We start from the raw sequence: 14,229 nt of genomic DNA on the forward strand, positions 1-14,229 counted from the left end.
GGCCTATCTCACCTGAAAGTATTAACAGAGCTTTATACTTACAAAAATAAATGACAGCTAGGTTTAAACTTTTTCATCTTCTTAGATACTGGAATATATTATGGTAAGTTATATTATTTTTTTCAACTGTCAGTGTCTATTCTGAGCCTTTACAACCTACACAGAGGAAAAGGATGAAAAAAAGACAAACAGTAATTTATGTAAGAATTTCATGGGTAAGAACTAAGCAAATGAATGTATAATTTATAATTTGCCATATTACATTGTGATGCATTTAAAAATGATTACTCTGATTGATGATTTTGAAAATTCCAGGTAGCATTAGACTTCATCCTTCTCTACAGTATTTCTTTAAATACTATCTCTGAATCCACAAATATTTATCTTTCTTTGGTTAGCATCCAACTGGTAACCAATGAAATGATCTTACATTATTCTAGGACAGGAGCCAGGAACTTGATCTTATTGCATAAAGCTACTCCATTCCTCTTCGTGTAAAATGTATTCAGCTACTGGTCCCTAGATATTTAGCTGAGAAAGCAGTTAAAATTGTTCCCTTTGGAATTCCTTGAGTGTCACTCAAATAAAAGAAAAATAAAATCAACTCTAGTATGTCTGACACAACTCAACAAGTGAGTGTGTCTCCATGGCTTCCACAGTACCACCTTAATCAGAATTACCTGTGACACTTGTTTAAAATCCAGATTCCTGGACCATACCAAACACATAAAGAATCAGAATTTTTTTTTAAAGGGAGAAAAATGAGAACAATAATTTTTAGGTCAAAGAACTGGAATCTGCATTTTAGCAATGTGTAATTCTCATGCATATACTGAAGTTTTGTAGGTCGCTCAGTACTGTCTGATTCTTTGCTTCCTATGAACTAAAGCCCAGTTGAAGCTGAAGCTCCAATACTTTGGCTACCTGTGGCTACCTGATGTGAAGAGCTGACCCATTGGAAAAGACCCTGATGCTGGGAAAGATTGAGGGCAGGAGGATAAGGGGATGACAGAGGATGAGATGGTTGGATGGCATCACCGACTCAATGGACATGAATTTGAGCAAACTCTAGGAGATAGTGAAGGACAGGGGAGCCTGGCTTGCTGCAGTCCATGGGGTCGCAAAGAGTCATACAGGACTTAGCAACTGAACAATAACAACAATAATGACATTTAAGTGTTTCTCTATTAACATACCTTTGAGCTTGTTCATTCTTTCTGATCAGTTTCCCCCAGTGCAGATTAACTGGGCAAATGTAAAAGAGCCTGGCGCTGAGGGTATGATGTACACTCGGGGCAAAGAACTGGATGACCTCAGCATCAAGGGACAGACTTTTTTTTTAAGTGATCTCACAGGTGGCAAGTGAAACTACCCCAACCAGGGATTGAACCCTTGCCACCTGGAGTGGAAACACAGAGTCTTAACGACTAAACCATCAGGAAAGTCCAAGGCACAGATATTTTTGATCACCAGTGTTTTCTATTGAAATACTTGCAGTGAAGAGGAGAAATGGTGGAAAAGTCTGTACATACCAAGGTGAAGTAAAACAGGTGTAAATTTAAAAATCAAATAGCACTGTATTTCATGAAAAAGTCAAGTCCCTAGTCCCACCTGCCCCCACTCCTGTTTTGCTTGCTGGAGTCAACTCTTATAACTGTCTCTGTTGGCATTGTCCTCTGCATTTTCTTAAAAACAAAAGTTTATATTACTATTTTTTTAAGGTTTTTTTGACCTGGACCTATTTTTTAAGTCTTTTTTGAATTTGCTACTATATTGCTTCTGTTTTATATTTTGGTTTATCTGCCATGAGGCATGTGGGATCTTAGTTCCCTGACCAGGGATTGAACCACCACCACCACCATCCCCACCACCACCCTGCATTGGAAGGCGAAGTCTAACTCACTGAACTGTCAGGGAAGTCTCTATATGCTATTTCAAGACCTCTTCATTTTAAATATTATACATCAACGACTTTACTATGCCTGAATACAGCTCTTTTCTCATTCTCCCTCCAACACTTGCCTCCCAATATAACTGTATCACTACTTTGGATTAAGTAAATATTCAGAATTTTCATTATTATGACCTCATAAATATCATTCAAAGATAAGTCACACTGTATACTATGATCATGTTTCCATTTTGCTACTACTTTATATTTTTCCTAGGGTTAACATTTGCCTTTTCATTTTCTTCATTCTGTTTTCTGTGTAACTATCACTAATTCATCTCTAAATCCTACCACATGACTCTAAAACTCTTATCACCATGATCATATGCATCATATAATCTCTCAGTTTTATGTTCCAGAACGCTATTTTCTCCTTATTCATTCTGGATTGACTGCTCTCTAAACTCTAAAGTGAGCCTTGAGCCTAGGATTCTTTTTTTTTTTTTTTTTGGTGTCATGGAAGGATTCCTTTCACTTCTATCCTGTGTTGGAACACATGGATGTTGCACAGCCAGGAACAACACTCAGTCACACCACTGGACTGTTCAAATAGTAACCACCATCCCACCCTACACACCACCATTCTGTACATCTACCTCCTGCTGTTTGATACTTAGGATTTTAGGAACCAGATGATATACTCATTCTCAACAGGGGCAGTATTGCCTCAACAGCAGGAAAAATTGTTTGGAGGAAGGGGGAGGCTAAGCAAACTTACTCTTTAAAACACAAAACACACATCTAGTACATAACTAGATATGTAGTCTATTTGTGGATTTAAATTAAGGGGGCAAGTCTAAAAAGGCTCTTCAGGAGATCAATAATAAGAGGAAAAAGATTGAGAAACACTGACCTAGTACAGCCTTGGTCACCGATGCCCCAGAATTTCAGGTACCCCATGTAGCCACCACCCCACACTTCTCCGCCATTCAGGTCTCTCGTGGGTGAGTGTGCATGATGAGTCCTTGGTAACATGCAGAACTGTTGCTGCAAGAGAGTCTGGAAAATACCATTTTAGCTTTCTTGGGTCTAAAGCATAGGGAGGCTGTCAAAAAGGGAGCGGGAGGGTGGGTGTTGACTGCACCAATCAAGATGAGCATGATATCTGCCAAAGTGAAACTGTGTGACTCAGTCTGGGACTTGAACCCACAGACTATGACTCACACCCAGCCAAAACCCAGGGTGAGATTTGAACCAATGGTCTTTTAACTGAGATCATACATCTGGTCTCAGAACTTACTGAAGCTCAGGTACTTTATGTCTCATTGCAGAAAGAATTCAGTGAAAGAGAAATTGACAGGTAAGAAGTGGACTTATTTAAACAGTAACATACTCCATGAAGGGGCTTGCATGACTCAATGAAGATGAGTCATGCCATGCAGGGCCACCCAAGGCCCATGGGTCATAGTGGAGAGTTCTGACAATCCATGGTCCACTGGAGGAGAGAATGGCAAATCAGTCCAGCATTTTTGCTGTGAAAATTCCATGAACAGTGTGAAAAGTCAAAAAGATGTGACACCAGAATATGAGCCCGCAGGTCGGAAGGTGTCCAATATGCTACTGGGCAAGAGCAGAGGGCAATTACTAATAGCTCCAGAAAGAATGAATCAGTTGGGCTGAAGTGGAAATGGTGTTCAACTGTGGATGTATCTGGTGGTGAATGTAAAGTCTGATACTGTAAAGAAAATATTGTATAGGAACCTGAAATGTTAGGTCCATGAAATAAGGTAAATTGGATGTGGTCAAGCAGGAGACGGCAAGAGTGAACATCAACATCCTAGGAATCAGTGAATTAAAATGGATGGGATGGACAAATTAAATTCAGATGACTGTTGTATCTAGTACTGTGGGCAAGAATCCCTTAGAACAAATGGAGTAGCCCCCTCATAGTCAACAAAAGAGTCTGAAATGCAGTACTTAGGTGCAATCTCAAAAATGACAAAATGATCTCAGTTCTTTTCCAAGGCAAAATATTCAAATAACAGTAATTCAAGTCTATGCCCCAACCACTAATGCCAAAGAAGCTGAAATTGAATGGTTGTATGAAGAGCTACAAGACCCTGTAGAACTAACACCAAAAAAAAAAAAAAATGTCCTTTTCATCATAGGCTGAAATGCAAAAGTAGGAAGTCAAGAGATACTGGAGTAACAGGCAAGTTTGGCCTTGGAATACAAAGTGAAGCAGGGCAAAGACCAACAGTTTTGTCAAGAGAATACATTGGTCATAGCAAACACCCTTTTCCAACAATACAGAAAATGACTCTAAACATAGTCATCACCAGATGGTCAATACTGAAATCAGATTGATTATATTCTTTGCAGCCAAAGATGGAGAATCTATATACAGCTAGCAAAAACAAGACATGAAGCTGACTGTGACGCAGATCATCAGCATCTTATTGCAAAATTCAGGCTTAAACTGAAGAAAGTAGGGAAAACTACTAGACCATTCAGGCATGACCTAAATCAAATCTCTCGGGATTATACAGTGGAGGTGATGAATAGATTCAAGGGATTAGATCTGGTAGACAAAATGCCTAAAGAACTATGCACAGAGGTTTGTAACACTGTACAAGAGGTGGTGACCAAAACCATCCCAAAGAAAATGAAATGCAAGAAGGCAAAGCAGTTGTCTGAGGATTCTTTATACATAGCTGAGGAAAGAAGAGAAGCTAAAAGCAATGGAGAAAGGGAAAGATACATGCAACTGAATGCAGAGTTCCAGGAAACAGCAAGGAGAAATAAGGCCTTCTTTAATGAAAAGTGCAACAAGTAGAAGAAAACAACAGAATGGGAAAGAGTAGAGATCGCTTCAAGAAAACTGGAGATGCTGAGGGAACATTTCATGCAAGGATGGGTGCAATAAAGGGCAGAAACAGTAAGGACCTAACAGAGGCAGAAGAGATTAAAAAGGTGGCAAGAATACACAGAAGAACTATACAAAAAAGGTCTTAATGACCCTGATAACCACAATGGTGTGGTCACTCACCCAGAACCAGGCGTCCAGGAGTCTGAAGTCAAGTGGACCTTAGGAAGCAATACTACAAAGAAAGCTACTGGAGGTGTCAGAATTCCAGCTGAGCTGTTTAAAATCCTAAAAGATGATGCTGTGGAAATGCTAAACTCAGTATGCCAGCGAATTTGGAAAACTCAGCAGTGGCCATAGGACTGGAAAAGATCAATTTTCATTCCAATCACAAATAAGAACAGTGCCAAAGAATGTACTAACTACTGTAAAATTGAACTTATTTCACATGCTAGTTAGGTTATGCTCAAAATCCTTCAAGCTAGGCTTCAGCAGTACATGAGCCAAGAACTTCCAGATGTAAAAGCTGGATTTAGAAAAGGCAGAGAAACCAGAGATCATATTACCAACATCTGCTGGATCAGAGAGAAAGCCAAGGGAATTCCAGAAAAACATGTACTTCTGCTTTATTGACTACACTAAAGCCTTTGTTTTGTGGACCACAACAAACTGTAGAAAATTCTTAAAGAAGTGGGAGTACCAGACCACCTTTCCTGCCTCCTGCGAAACCTGTATGAAGGTCAAGAAGTAACAGTTAGAACTTTACATGGAACAACGGACTGGATCAAAACTGGGAAAAGAATATGACAAGGTTGTATATTGTCACCCTATTTAACTTCTATGCAGAGTACATCATGTGAAATGAAGAGCTGGATGAAGCACGAGCTGAAATCAAGATGGCCAGGAGAAATATCAACAACCTCAGATATACAGATGATAGCATTCTAATGATGGAAAGTGAAGAGGAACTAAAGAACCTCTTGATGAGGGTGAAAGAGGAGAGTGAAAAAGCTGGCTTAAAACTCAACATTCAAAAAATGAAGATCATGGCATCTGGTCCCATCACTTCATGGCAAATAAATGGGAAAAAAGTAGCAGCAGTGACAGACTTAATTTTCTTGGGCTCCAAAATCATTGCAGTGACTGCAGCCATTAAACTAAGATGCTTGCTCCTTGGAAGGAAAACTATAACAAACCTGCTGCTGCTGCTAAGTCGCTTCAGTCGTGTCCGACTCTGTGCTACCCCATAGACGGCAGCCCACCAGGCCCTGGGACTCTCCAGGCAAGAACACTGGAGTGGGTTGCCATTTCCTTCTCCAATGCATGAAAGTGAAAAGTGAAAGTGAAGTCGCTCAGTCGTGTCCGACTCTTAGCGACCCCATGGACTGCAGCCTACCAGGCTCCTCCGTTCATGGGACTCTCCAGGCAAGAGTACTGGAGTGGGGTGCCATTGCCTTCTCCTAGATAGCATATTAAAAAGCAAAGACATCACTTCGCAGGTAAAGGTCTAGATAGTCAAAACTAGGCTTTTTCCAGCAGTCATGTATGGATGTGAGAGTTGGACCATAAAGAAGGTTGAGTGCTGAAAAACTGATGCCTTTGAATTGTGATGCTAGAGAAGACTCTTGAGAGTTCCTTGTACAGCAAGGAGATCAAGCCAGTCAATCCTGAAGGAAATCAACCCAGAATACTCAGTGCAGGTCTTTTCTATTCATTCTGGGGTACTTTGTGGATCCTTTCATTCCAGAAACACATGATCCTCAATTCAGAGAAATTTTCTTTTTTTTCTTTGGTATTTTTCTCCTCTTCATTATCTCTGCTGTCTTTATGAGATTCTTATTTGTAAAATACTGAACTTCTGGAGTGATCTTCAAATTTAATTTTTCCCTATTTCTAGCTCTTTGTCTTTTCTTGTATTGATATAAGACTGTCTCAACTTTATCTTCTATTTCCTAATTGATTTTTTCCTTTAAGTGTTTTTCATTAAATCATTCACAAAAATTATGTACATTTCCCTCACTGAAAATTCTTGTAATGAAGAACTGTAACAAAATGAGATAATAGTGACATACATTTCCTACATTAAAATAATTTCCTGTTAGAAGAAAGGGAATTTTAGGAATTCTCCTGCCATCCAATGGTTAGGACTCTGTGCTTTTACTACTGAGGGCCTGGGTTCCATGCCTGAGTTCGATCCCTGATTGGGAACTAAGATCCCACAAGCCACACAGCATAGCAGAAAAGAGAAGAAGAAGAAAGGGAATTTGCAACAAAAGAAAACAAGCACTCAGAACAAACCCAGATATATGTGCAAAGACATACCCATCAACTAGCTGACTGTGTTATATTTTTTGCATAATTATTAGATCCACCACTTATGAAATATAAGTAATAACATTAAGAAATATGAGACTTACCTCATGCTTCTGTTTCACAAAACCAGCACTAGACTCATAACATCTTTTTTTTTTTTAATTTTAATTGGAGGCTAATTACTCTACAATATTGTGGTGGTTTTTGCAATACATTCACATGAATCAGCCATGGGTGTACATGTGTTCCCTATCCTGACCCTCCCTCCCACTTCCCTCCCCATCCCATCCCTCAGGGTCATCCCAGTGCACCAGCCCTGAGCACCCTGTCTCATGCATCAAACCTGGACTAGAGATCTATTTCATATATGATAATATGCATGTTTCAATGCTATTCTCTCAAATCATCCCACCCTCGCCTTCTCCCACAGAGTCCAAAAGTCTGTTCTTTACATCTGTGTCTCTTTTGCTGTCTCGTATATAGGGTCATCGTTAAATGTTAACTGTTTCCAAAGTAAAAAAAGCAGACTTAAAAAAAGCCTGCTGTGCAGGTTTTGCTGAAATAGTGGATTTCAGTATACTTACAAGGAGAATCTGACTCAGCTTATAATAAAATAGCATGATCATCAAAAGAACATGAAATAAATATCACTAATATTTATTAAAGTATTGATTTTTACCATGTTCTGTTTGAACTGCATGCTCATTAAATCAGCCAAGTTTATACATCATAAGACATAACACTATATCAAAGAATTATGAATTCACCCAATGATAGTTTCTAAATACCGACCCCAAATTCATATTTGTATACTTGCTAAGAATTACAGTTTATATAGAAAAGAAAAACAAACCCACATGCATCTTTATAATTTAAAATATCTCATGCTACACGTAAGCAATATTCAGATTTGGTTCTGGACCATGTTAACTATTTACAAGGTCATATTTATATCATCAAGGCTTTCTTATAAAGATAATTATTACATGTATGAATTTTAAAAACTTATAGTAATATTTCTGATGCCAAAATTCCCCCTATTAGACATGAAAGTATAAATCTACCTGATTAAAGATATTTGTCAAGATTTGGGATCTAAACATTTTTCCAGGCAAACAATTTAGTGAAAAAAATTTGACCTTCAATTAAAATGCAGTCTCATAATAAGCCACTGAACTTCCCGGTTGAAATATATCTTGAATTTCTACAGAAGATACACACTTCATTTAAAAGGAAAATGGCGGGTTATAAACTCGCCAAGGTATTACAAATCCATTAGTTTCAGAAAAACCTGCTGAAGATGTAGGCAGTGGGTTATAACATGGATATAAACTTCACACATTATTACTTCTCCTTGATGGTATCGCTATAGAAGGTAAAATGCATCTTTGGCCTTGGGCAGTGGTCTCATTTAATGGTTTGTGTGATATATTTGATTCTGTATATACAAATCAAGAATTTACTCCCTAAGATATCATATTCACAAAGTCAAAAATTATGCTTTTATTTACGGAAGTAACAATGACAGGGTGATGCCATCCAACCATCTCATCCTCTGTCACCCTCTTCTCCTCTTGCCTTCAATATTTCCCAGCATCAGGTTCTTTTCCAGTGAGTCAGCTCTTTGCAATCAGGTGGCCAAAGTATTGAAGGTTCAGCTTCAACATCAGTCCTTTCAATGAATATTCAGGATTTACTGAATATTTAGGATTTACTGATTTGATCTCCTTGCTCTCCAACAGGCTCTCAAGAGTTTGCTGCTAACAAGATTGAAATTCTGAATAATATTTTCACTCGTGGCCATTTTGATGTCTGTAAGAGCGTATGGCATAAGATAAAATTCTCTTCAATCTTTAAAAAGTAGCAATGCAAACAACAACATCAGTCATGGAATGTTCTCCACTATCCCCAATGTAAGTTGAATTAACCAATATAAAGCACAAACACAGTGATGCAGTAGAGGAAAACTAGGACTCAAGGGTGACACCAATTATGCAAAAGAAGACTATTCCTTCTGAGGTCATAGCTGTTTTAACTGACTACACACTTTCCCATCTGGAGAATTAAGTAAATCTGATCCAATCTGAATGGATAAGCAAAATTAGCTTTAGTGATCCCAGTATAAAAATTTTAGAAACTCCACTTATGTCTTTAAAACATCCACAGATGACAAGATCCAGATGAATCCAGCTCACTTATAGAGTTTTTTGAGAACAGTTAAAAATTCATAAGTGCATCAAATTAACATTTCCTTAAGTATTAATTGTGCACGTGTGTGTTCAGTTACTAAGTCGTGTCCGACCCTTTGCCACCCCATGGACTGTAGCCTGCCAGGCTCCTCTGTCCATGGGATATTGCAGAATTTTGCATTTACCCAGAAAATATTTGTGTTTACTGAAGAGATTATAGAAATATACCTAACAGTCTCCGTGAACTGCAAACCTCCTTAACTATATGTTGAATCTCAGTGCACTCGCCACCTTTAGTTCTCATACACATTATAGGAGCTTTGACGATTGGAAAGTATGATGCTTAGTTAATAACTTTTTATTAGCTAAAATTTTGTTTGTAGATACAAATAAAACTTAGAGTATATTTTCTTATTATATCAATGGATCAGATTTTTTTGAAAAGGGCTGAGACTTTAAAAATTCTAATATGGGAAAGTCCCTGGTAGTTCAGTGGTGAGGACTTGGCACTTTCACAGCCCTGGGACCCGGCTGGGTTCAGTCCCTGGTTGGGGATCTAGGATCCCACAAGCCATGTGACATGGTCCAAAAAATTAAAAAATAAAATAATAATAAAATCCTAATATGTGGTATATTAGATGGATATGAAATAGACAAATGTCAAATTAAAAGAGAGCACATTTCAACCAATGAAATAGAGGCACTCCTTTTATGTCCATTATTTTAAACTTTCAGTAACAAAATAGTATTCAAATGAGCTTCAACCTGAAAACTGAGCAATTGTTAGCCCTGGGAGGAAGGGAGAAAGACTAAAACTCTTCTTCGGGGTTTTTGCTCAAAATCATCAGTAAATAATGAAGTCAGAAAGGAAGAATTAGTAAGTGAACATCAAACTGCCAAGGACCTCCGCCATGTTTAATCCCCACAGCCACGTATCTCACACACGTTTCATTAGCCACAGGTAGTGTGGGAAGAGTGTGGATAAATCACTGTAAAACCAATTCAACTGCTGAAAAAAGACAACTCAAGTGCATGGGGTGAGGAGGGTCAGCTTTCTCAGTCCACATTTATCCCAGTATTCGTGGTAAAGAGAAAACATTGCCAAAATGAGACAAAGAGAAGGATCTGTGTGTGGTTCAACAGATTTGCTCAAAATGTCACTTGTAAAATTTTTGGACTGCCAAAGCTGTTGAACTGTTTTTCATAGCTCCAGCCTGATATGCTATTAAGCATTTTTTTCTTCTCACTTTTCTCTTTATACCTGCTATGTGTTAGTTGCTCAGTCATGTCTGACTCTTTGCGACCCTGTGGACTGTAGCACACCAGGCTCCTCCGTCCATGGAATTCTCCAGGTAAGAATACTGGAGTGGGTTGCCATTCCATTCTCCATAAGCATTTTTTAATAGAGAAGCTCATATTCTAATTTCACCCCCTCTTTTTTATAAGATATTTCTAGAATATTAAATTGCTTCCAATGGCACCCCACTCCAGTACTCTTGCCTGGAAAATCCCATGGACAGAGGAGCCTGGAAGGCTGCAGTCCATGGGATCCGCGAAGAGTCAGACACGACTGAACGACTTCACTTTCACTTTTCACTTTCATGCTTTGGAGAAGGAAATGGCAACCCACTCCAGTGTTCTTGCCTGGAGAATCCCAGGGACAGGGGAGCCTGGCGGGCTGCTGTCTATGGGGTCGCACAGAGCTGGACACGACTGAAGTGACTTAGCAGTAGCAGCCAGATATTTAACCACTGTTTAGAACAGGAGAAGCCTCCTATAGCCCTCTAATTGAACAAATAGAGAAACTGAAGCACAGAGTCATGCATTCATTTGTCCAAGTTCACAGAGCAACTGAGTGGCAGAGCAAGGACTTCACCCCAAGTCTTCCCACCCAGGGCTCTTTCCAGACTCTGCAGAGCCTCCTGTGCGCCAGAATTAGATGGGGGCCATGAGAGAGTCACAAAGACCATACCAAGGACAGAACATGCAATTGAGAACATGGAGGGTCAGCCTTCCACACCCAAAACAACCTGAAATGACCAAATAACAAGTCTGCATGTGATAAATGAAAAACCAAAAACAGGAGTAAAGTGCTATACACATTCAGAGAAGGGAAAACGTATCGGTTGGAGGACTGAAAAATAGTTTCATGAACTATACCTTAGAACAGCAGAACTTTTTCTAACTTGTTATCTGAAAATAGTTTATCCTTAAAATAGTCACAAAAATAAAAATAGTTCAAGAAACCCTTTTATACCCTTCATCCAGATTCAGATCCACATACTGTTAACATTTACCGCATTTGCTTTATCATTTCCTCTATTTATTTATTCCTTCATGCATTCATTTATTCTTCACTCATTTAGAATCTAGAGAAGTTCTGAGCGAGATACACTGGAATGACTTTTTTAAGGGTTCCATCCCTGGGTCATGAAAATCCCCTGGACTAGGAAATGGCAATCCACTTCAGTATTCCTGCCTAGGAAATTTCATGGACTGAGGAGCCGGGCAGGCTACAGTCCATGGGGTTGCAAAGAGGTGGACAGGACCTAGCCACTGAGCACACACACACATTCATAAATAAAGTTTTGAAAATTGAAGGATGGGGGCAGATGGTGGGAGCTGTAGATGGGGATTTGATTATTCTTTTTTTTTATTTCTTTAAACATTGTTTCGCATTCTCATTAACGGCAGAACAACCAGCAACAATAAAGACAGATTAGCATTTCAACATAAAAAAACAAAATATTGATTAAAACAGCAAAGCACAAAAACATTTTTCCTAAAATTCATCTATTTATTTCAGTTCAGTTCAGTTCAGTCACTCAGTCATGTCTCTTTGAGACCCCATGGACTGCAGCATGCCAGGCCTCCCTGTCCATCACCAACTCCTGGAGTCCACCCAAACCCATGTCCATCGAGTCAGTGATGCCATTCAACCATCTCATCCTCTGTCATCCCCTTCTCCTCCTGCCCTCAACCTTTCCCAGCATCAGGGTCTTTTCCAATGAGTCAGCACTTTGCATCAGATGGCCAAATTGAATTGGCCAGATTGGAGTTTAGCTTCAACATCAGTCCTTTCAATGAACACCCAGGACTAATCTCCTTTAGGATGGACTGGTTGGATCTCCTTGAAGTCCAAGGGACTCTCAAGAGTCTTCTCCAACACCGCAGTTCAAAAGCATCAATCCTTCGGCACTCACCTTTCTTTATAGTACAACTCTCGCATCCATACATGACCACTGGAAAAACCATAGCCTTGACTAGATGGACCTTTGTTGGCAAAATAATGTCTCTGCTTTTGAATATGCTATCTAGGTTGGTCATAACTTTCCTTCCAAGGAGTAAGTGTCTTTTAATTTCATGGCTGCAATCACCATCTGCAGTGATTTTGGAGCCCCACAAAATAAAGTATGACACTGTTTCCCCATCTATTTGCCATGCAGTGATGGGACCAGATGCCATGATCTTCATTTTCTGAATGTTGAGCTTTAAGCCAACTTTTTCACTCTCCTCTTTCACTTTCATCAAGAGGCTTTTTACTTCCTCTTCACTTTCTGCCATAAGGGTGGTATCATTTGCATATCTGAGGTTATTGGTATTTCTTCCAGCAATCTTGATTCCAACGTGTGCTTCCTCCAGCCCAGCGTGTCTCATGATGTACTCTGCATGTAAGTTAAATAAGTAGGGTGACAATATACAGCTTTGACGTACTCCTTTTCCTATTTGGAACCAGTCTGTTGTTCCATGTCCAGTTCTAACTGTTGCTTCCTGACCTGTATACAAATTTCTCAAGAGGCAGGTCAGGTAGTCTGGTATGCCCATCTCTTTCAGAATTTTCCACAGTTTATTATGATCCACATAGTCAAAGTCTTTGGCATAGTCCATAAAGCAGAAATAGATGTTTTTCTGGGACTCTCTTGGTTTTTCCATGATCCAGCGGATGTTGGCAATTTGATCTCTGGTACCTCTGTCTTTTCTAAAACCAGCTTGAACATTGGAAGTTCACGATTCACGTATTGCTGAAGCCTGGATGGAGAATTTTGAGCATTACTCTACTAGCGTGTGAGATGAGTGCAATTGTGCGGTAGTTTGAGCGTTCTTTGGCATTGCCCTTCTTTGGGATTGGAATGAAAACTGACCTTTTCCAGTCCTGTGGCCACTGCTGAGTTTTCCAAATTTGCTGGCATATTGAGTGCAGCACTTTCACAGCATCATCTTTTAGGATTTGAAGTAGCTCAACTGGAATTCCATCACCTCCACTAGGTTTGTTCAAAGTGATTCTTTCTTTTTTTCTTTTTTTTTTCTTTCTTTTTTTTTCTTTCATAGAAAATTATTTAATTAGTATACATGTGTTCCCCATCCTGAACCCTCCTCCCTCCTCCCTCCCCACACCATCCCTCTGGGTCGTCCCAGTGCACCAGCCCCAAGCATCCAGCATCGTGCAAAGTGATTCTTTCTAAGGCCCACTTGACTTCACATTCCAGGATGTCTGGCTCTAGGTGAGTAATCACACCATCGTGATTATCTTGGTCATGAAAATCTTTTTTGTACAGTTCTTCTGTGTGTTCTTGCCACCTCTTCTTAATATCTTCTGCTTTTGTTAGGTCCCTACCATTTCTGTCCTTTATTGAGCCCATCTTTGCATGAAATGCTCCCTTGGTATCTCTAATTTTCTTGAAGAGATCTCTAGTCTTTCCCATTCTATTGTTTTCCTCTATTTCTTTGCATTGATCACTAAGGAAGGCTTTCTTATCTCTCCTTGCTATTCTTTGGAACTCTGCATTCAAATGGACATATTTCTCCTTTGCTTCCCTTCTTTCCACAACTCTTTGTAAGGCCTCAAATCCTGTGCTATAGACCAGGGACAGGAATCTGAAATAGAGATAGCTTCTGCCCTTTAGAAGGCTTCCCTGATAGCTCAGTTGATAAAGAACATGCCTGCAATGCAGGAGACCCCAGTTCGATTC

The sequence above is a fragment of the Bos mutus genome, chromosome 11 (genome assembly GCF_027580195.1).
Source record: "Bos mutus isolate GX-2022 chromosome 11, NWIPB_WYAK_1.1, whole genome shotgun sequence".
NCBI classification, from domain to species: domain Eukaryota; kingdom Metazoa; phylum Chordata; class Mammalia; order Artiodactyla; family Bovidae; genus Bos; species Bos mutus.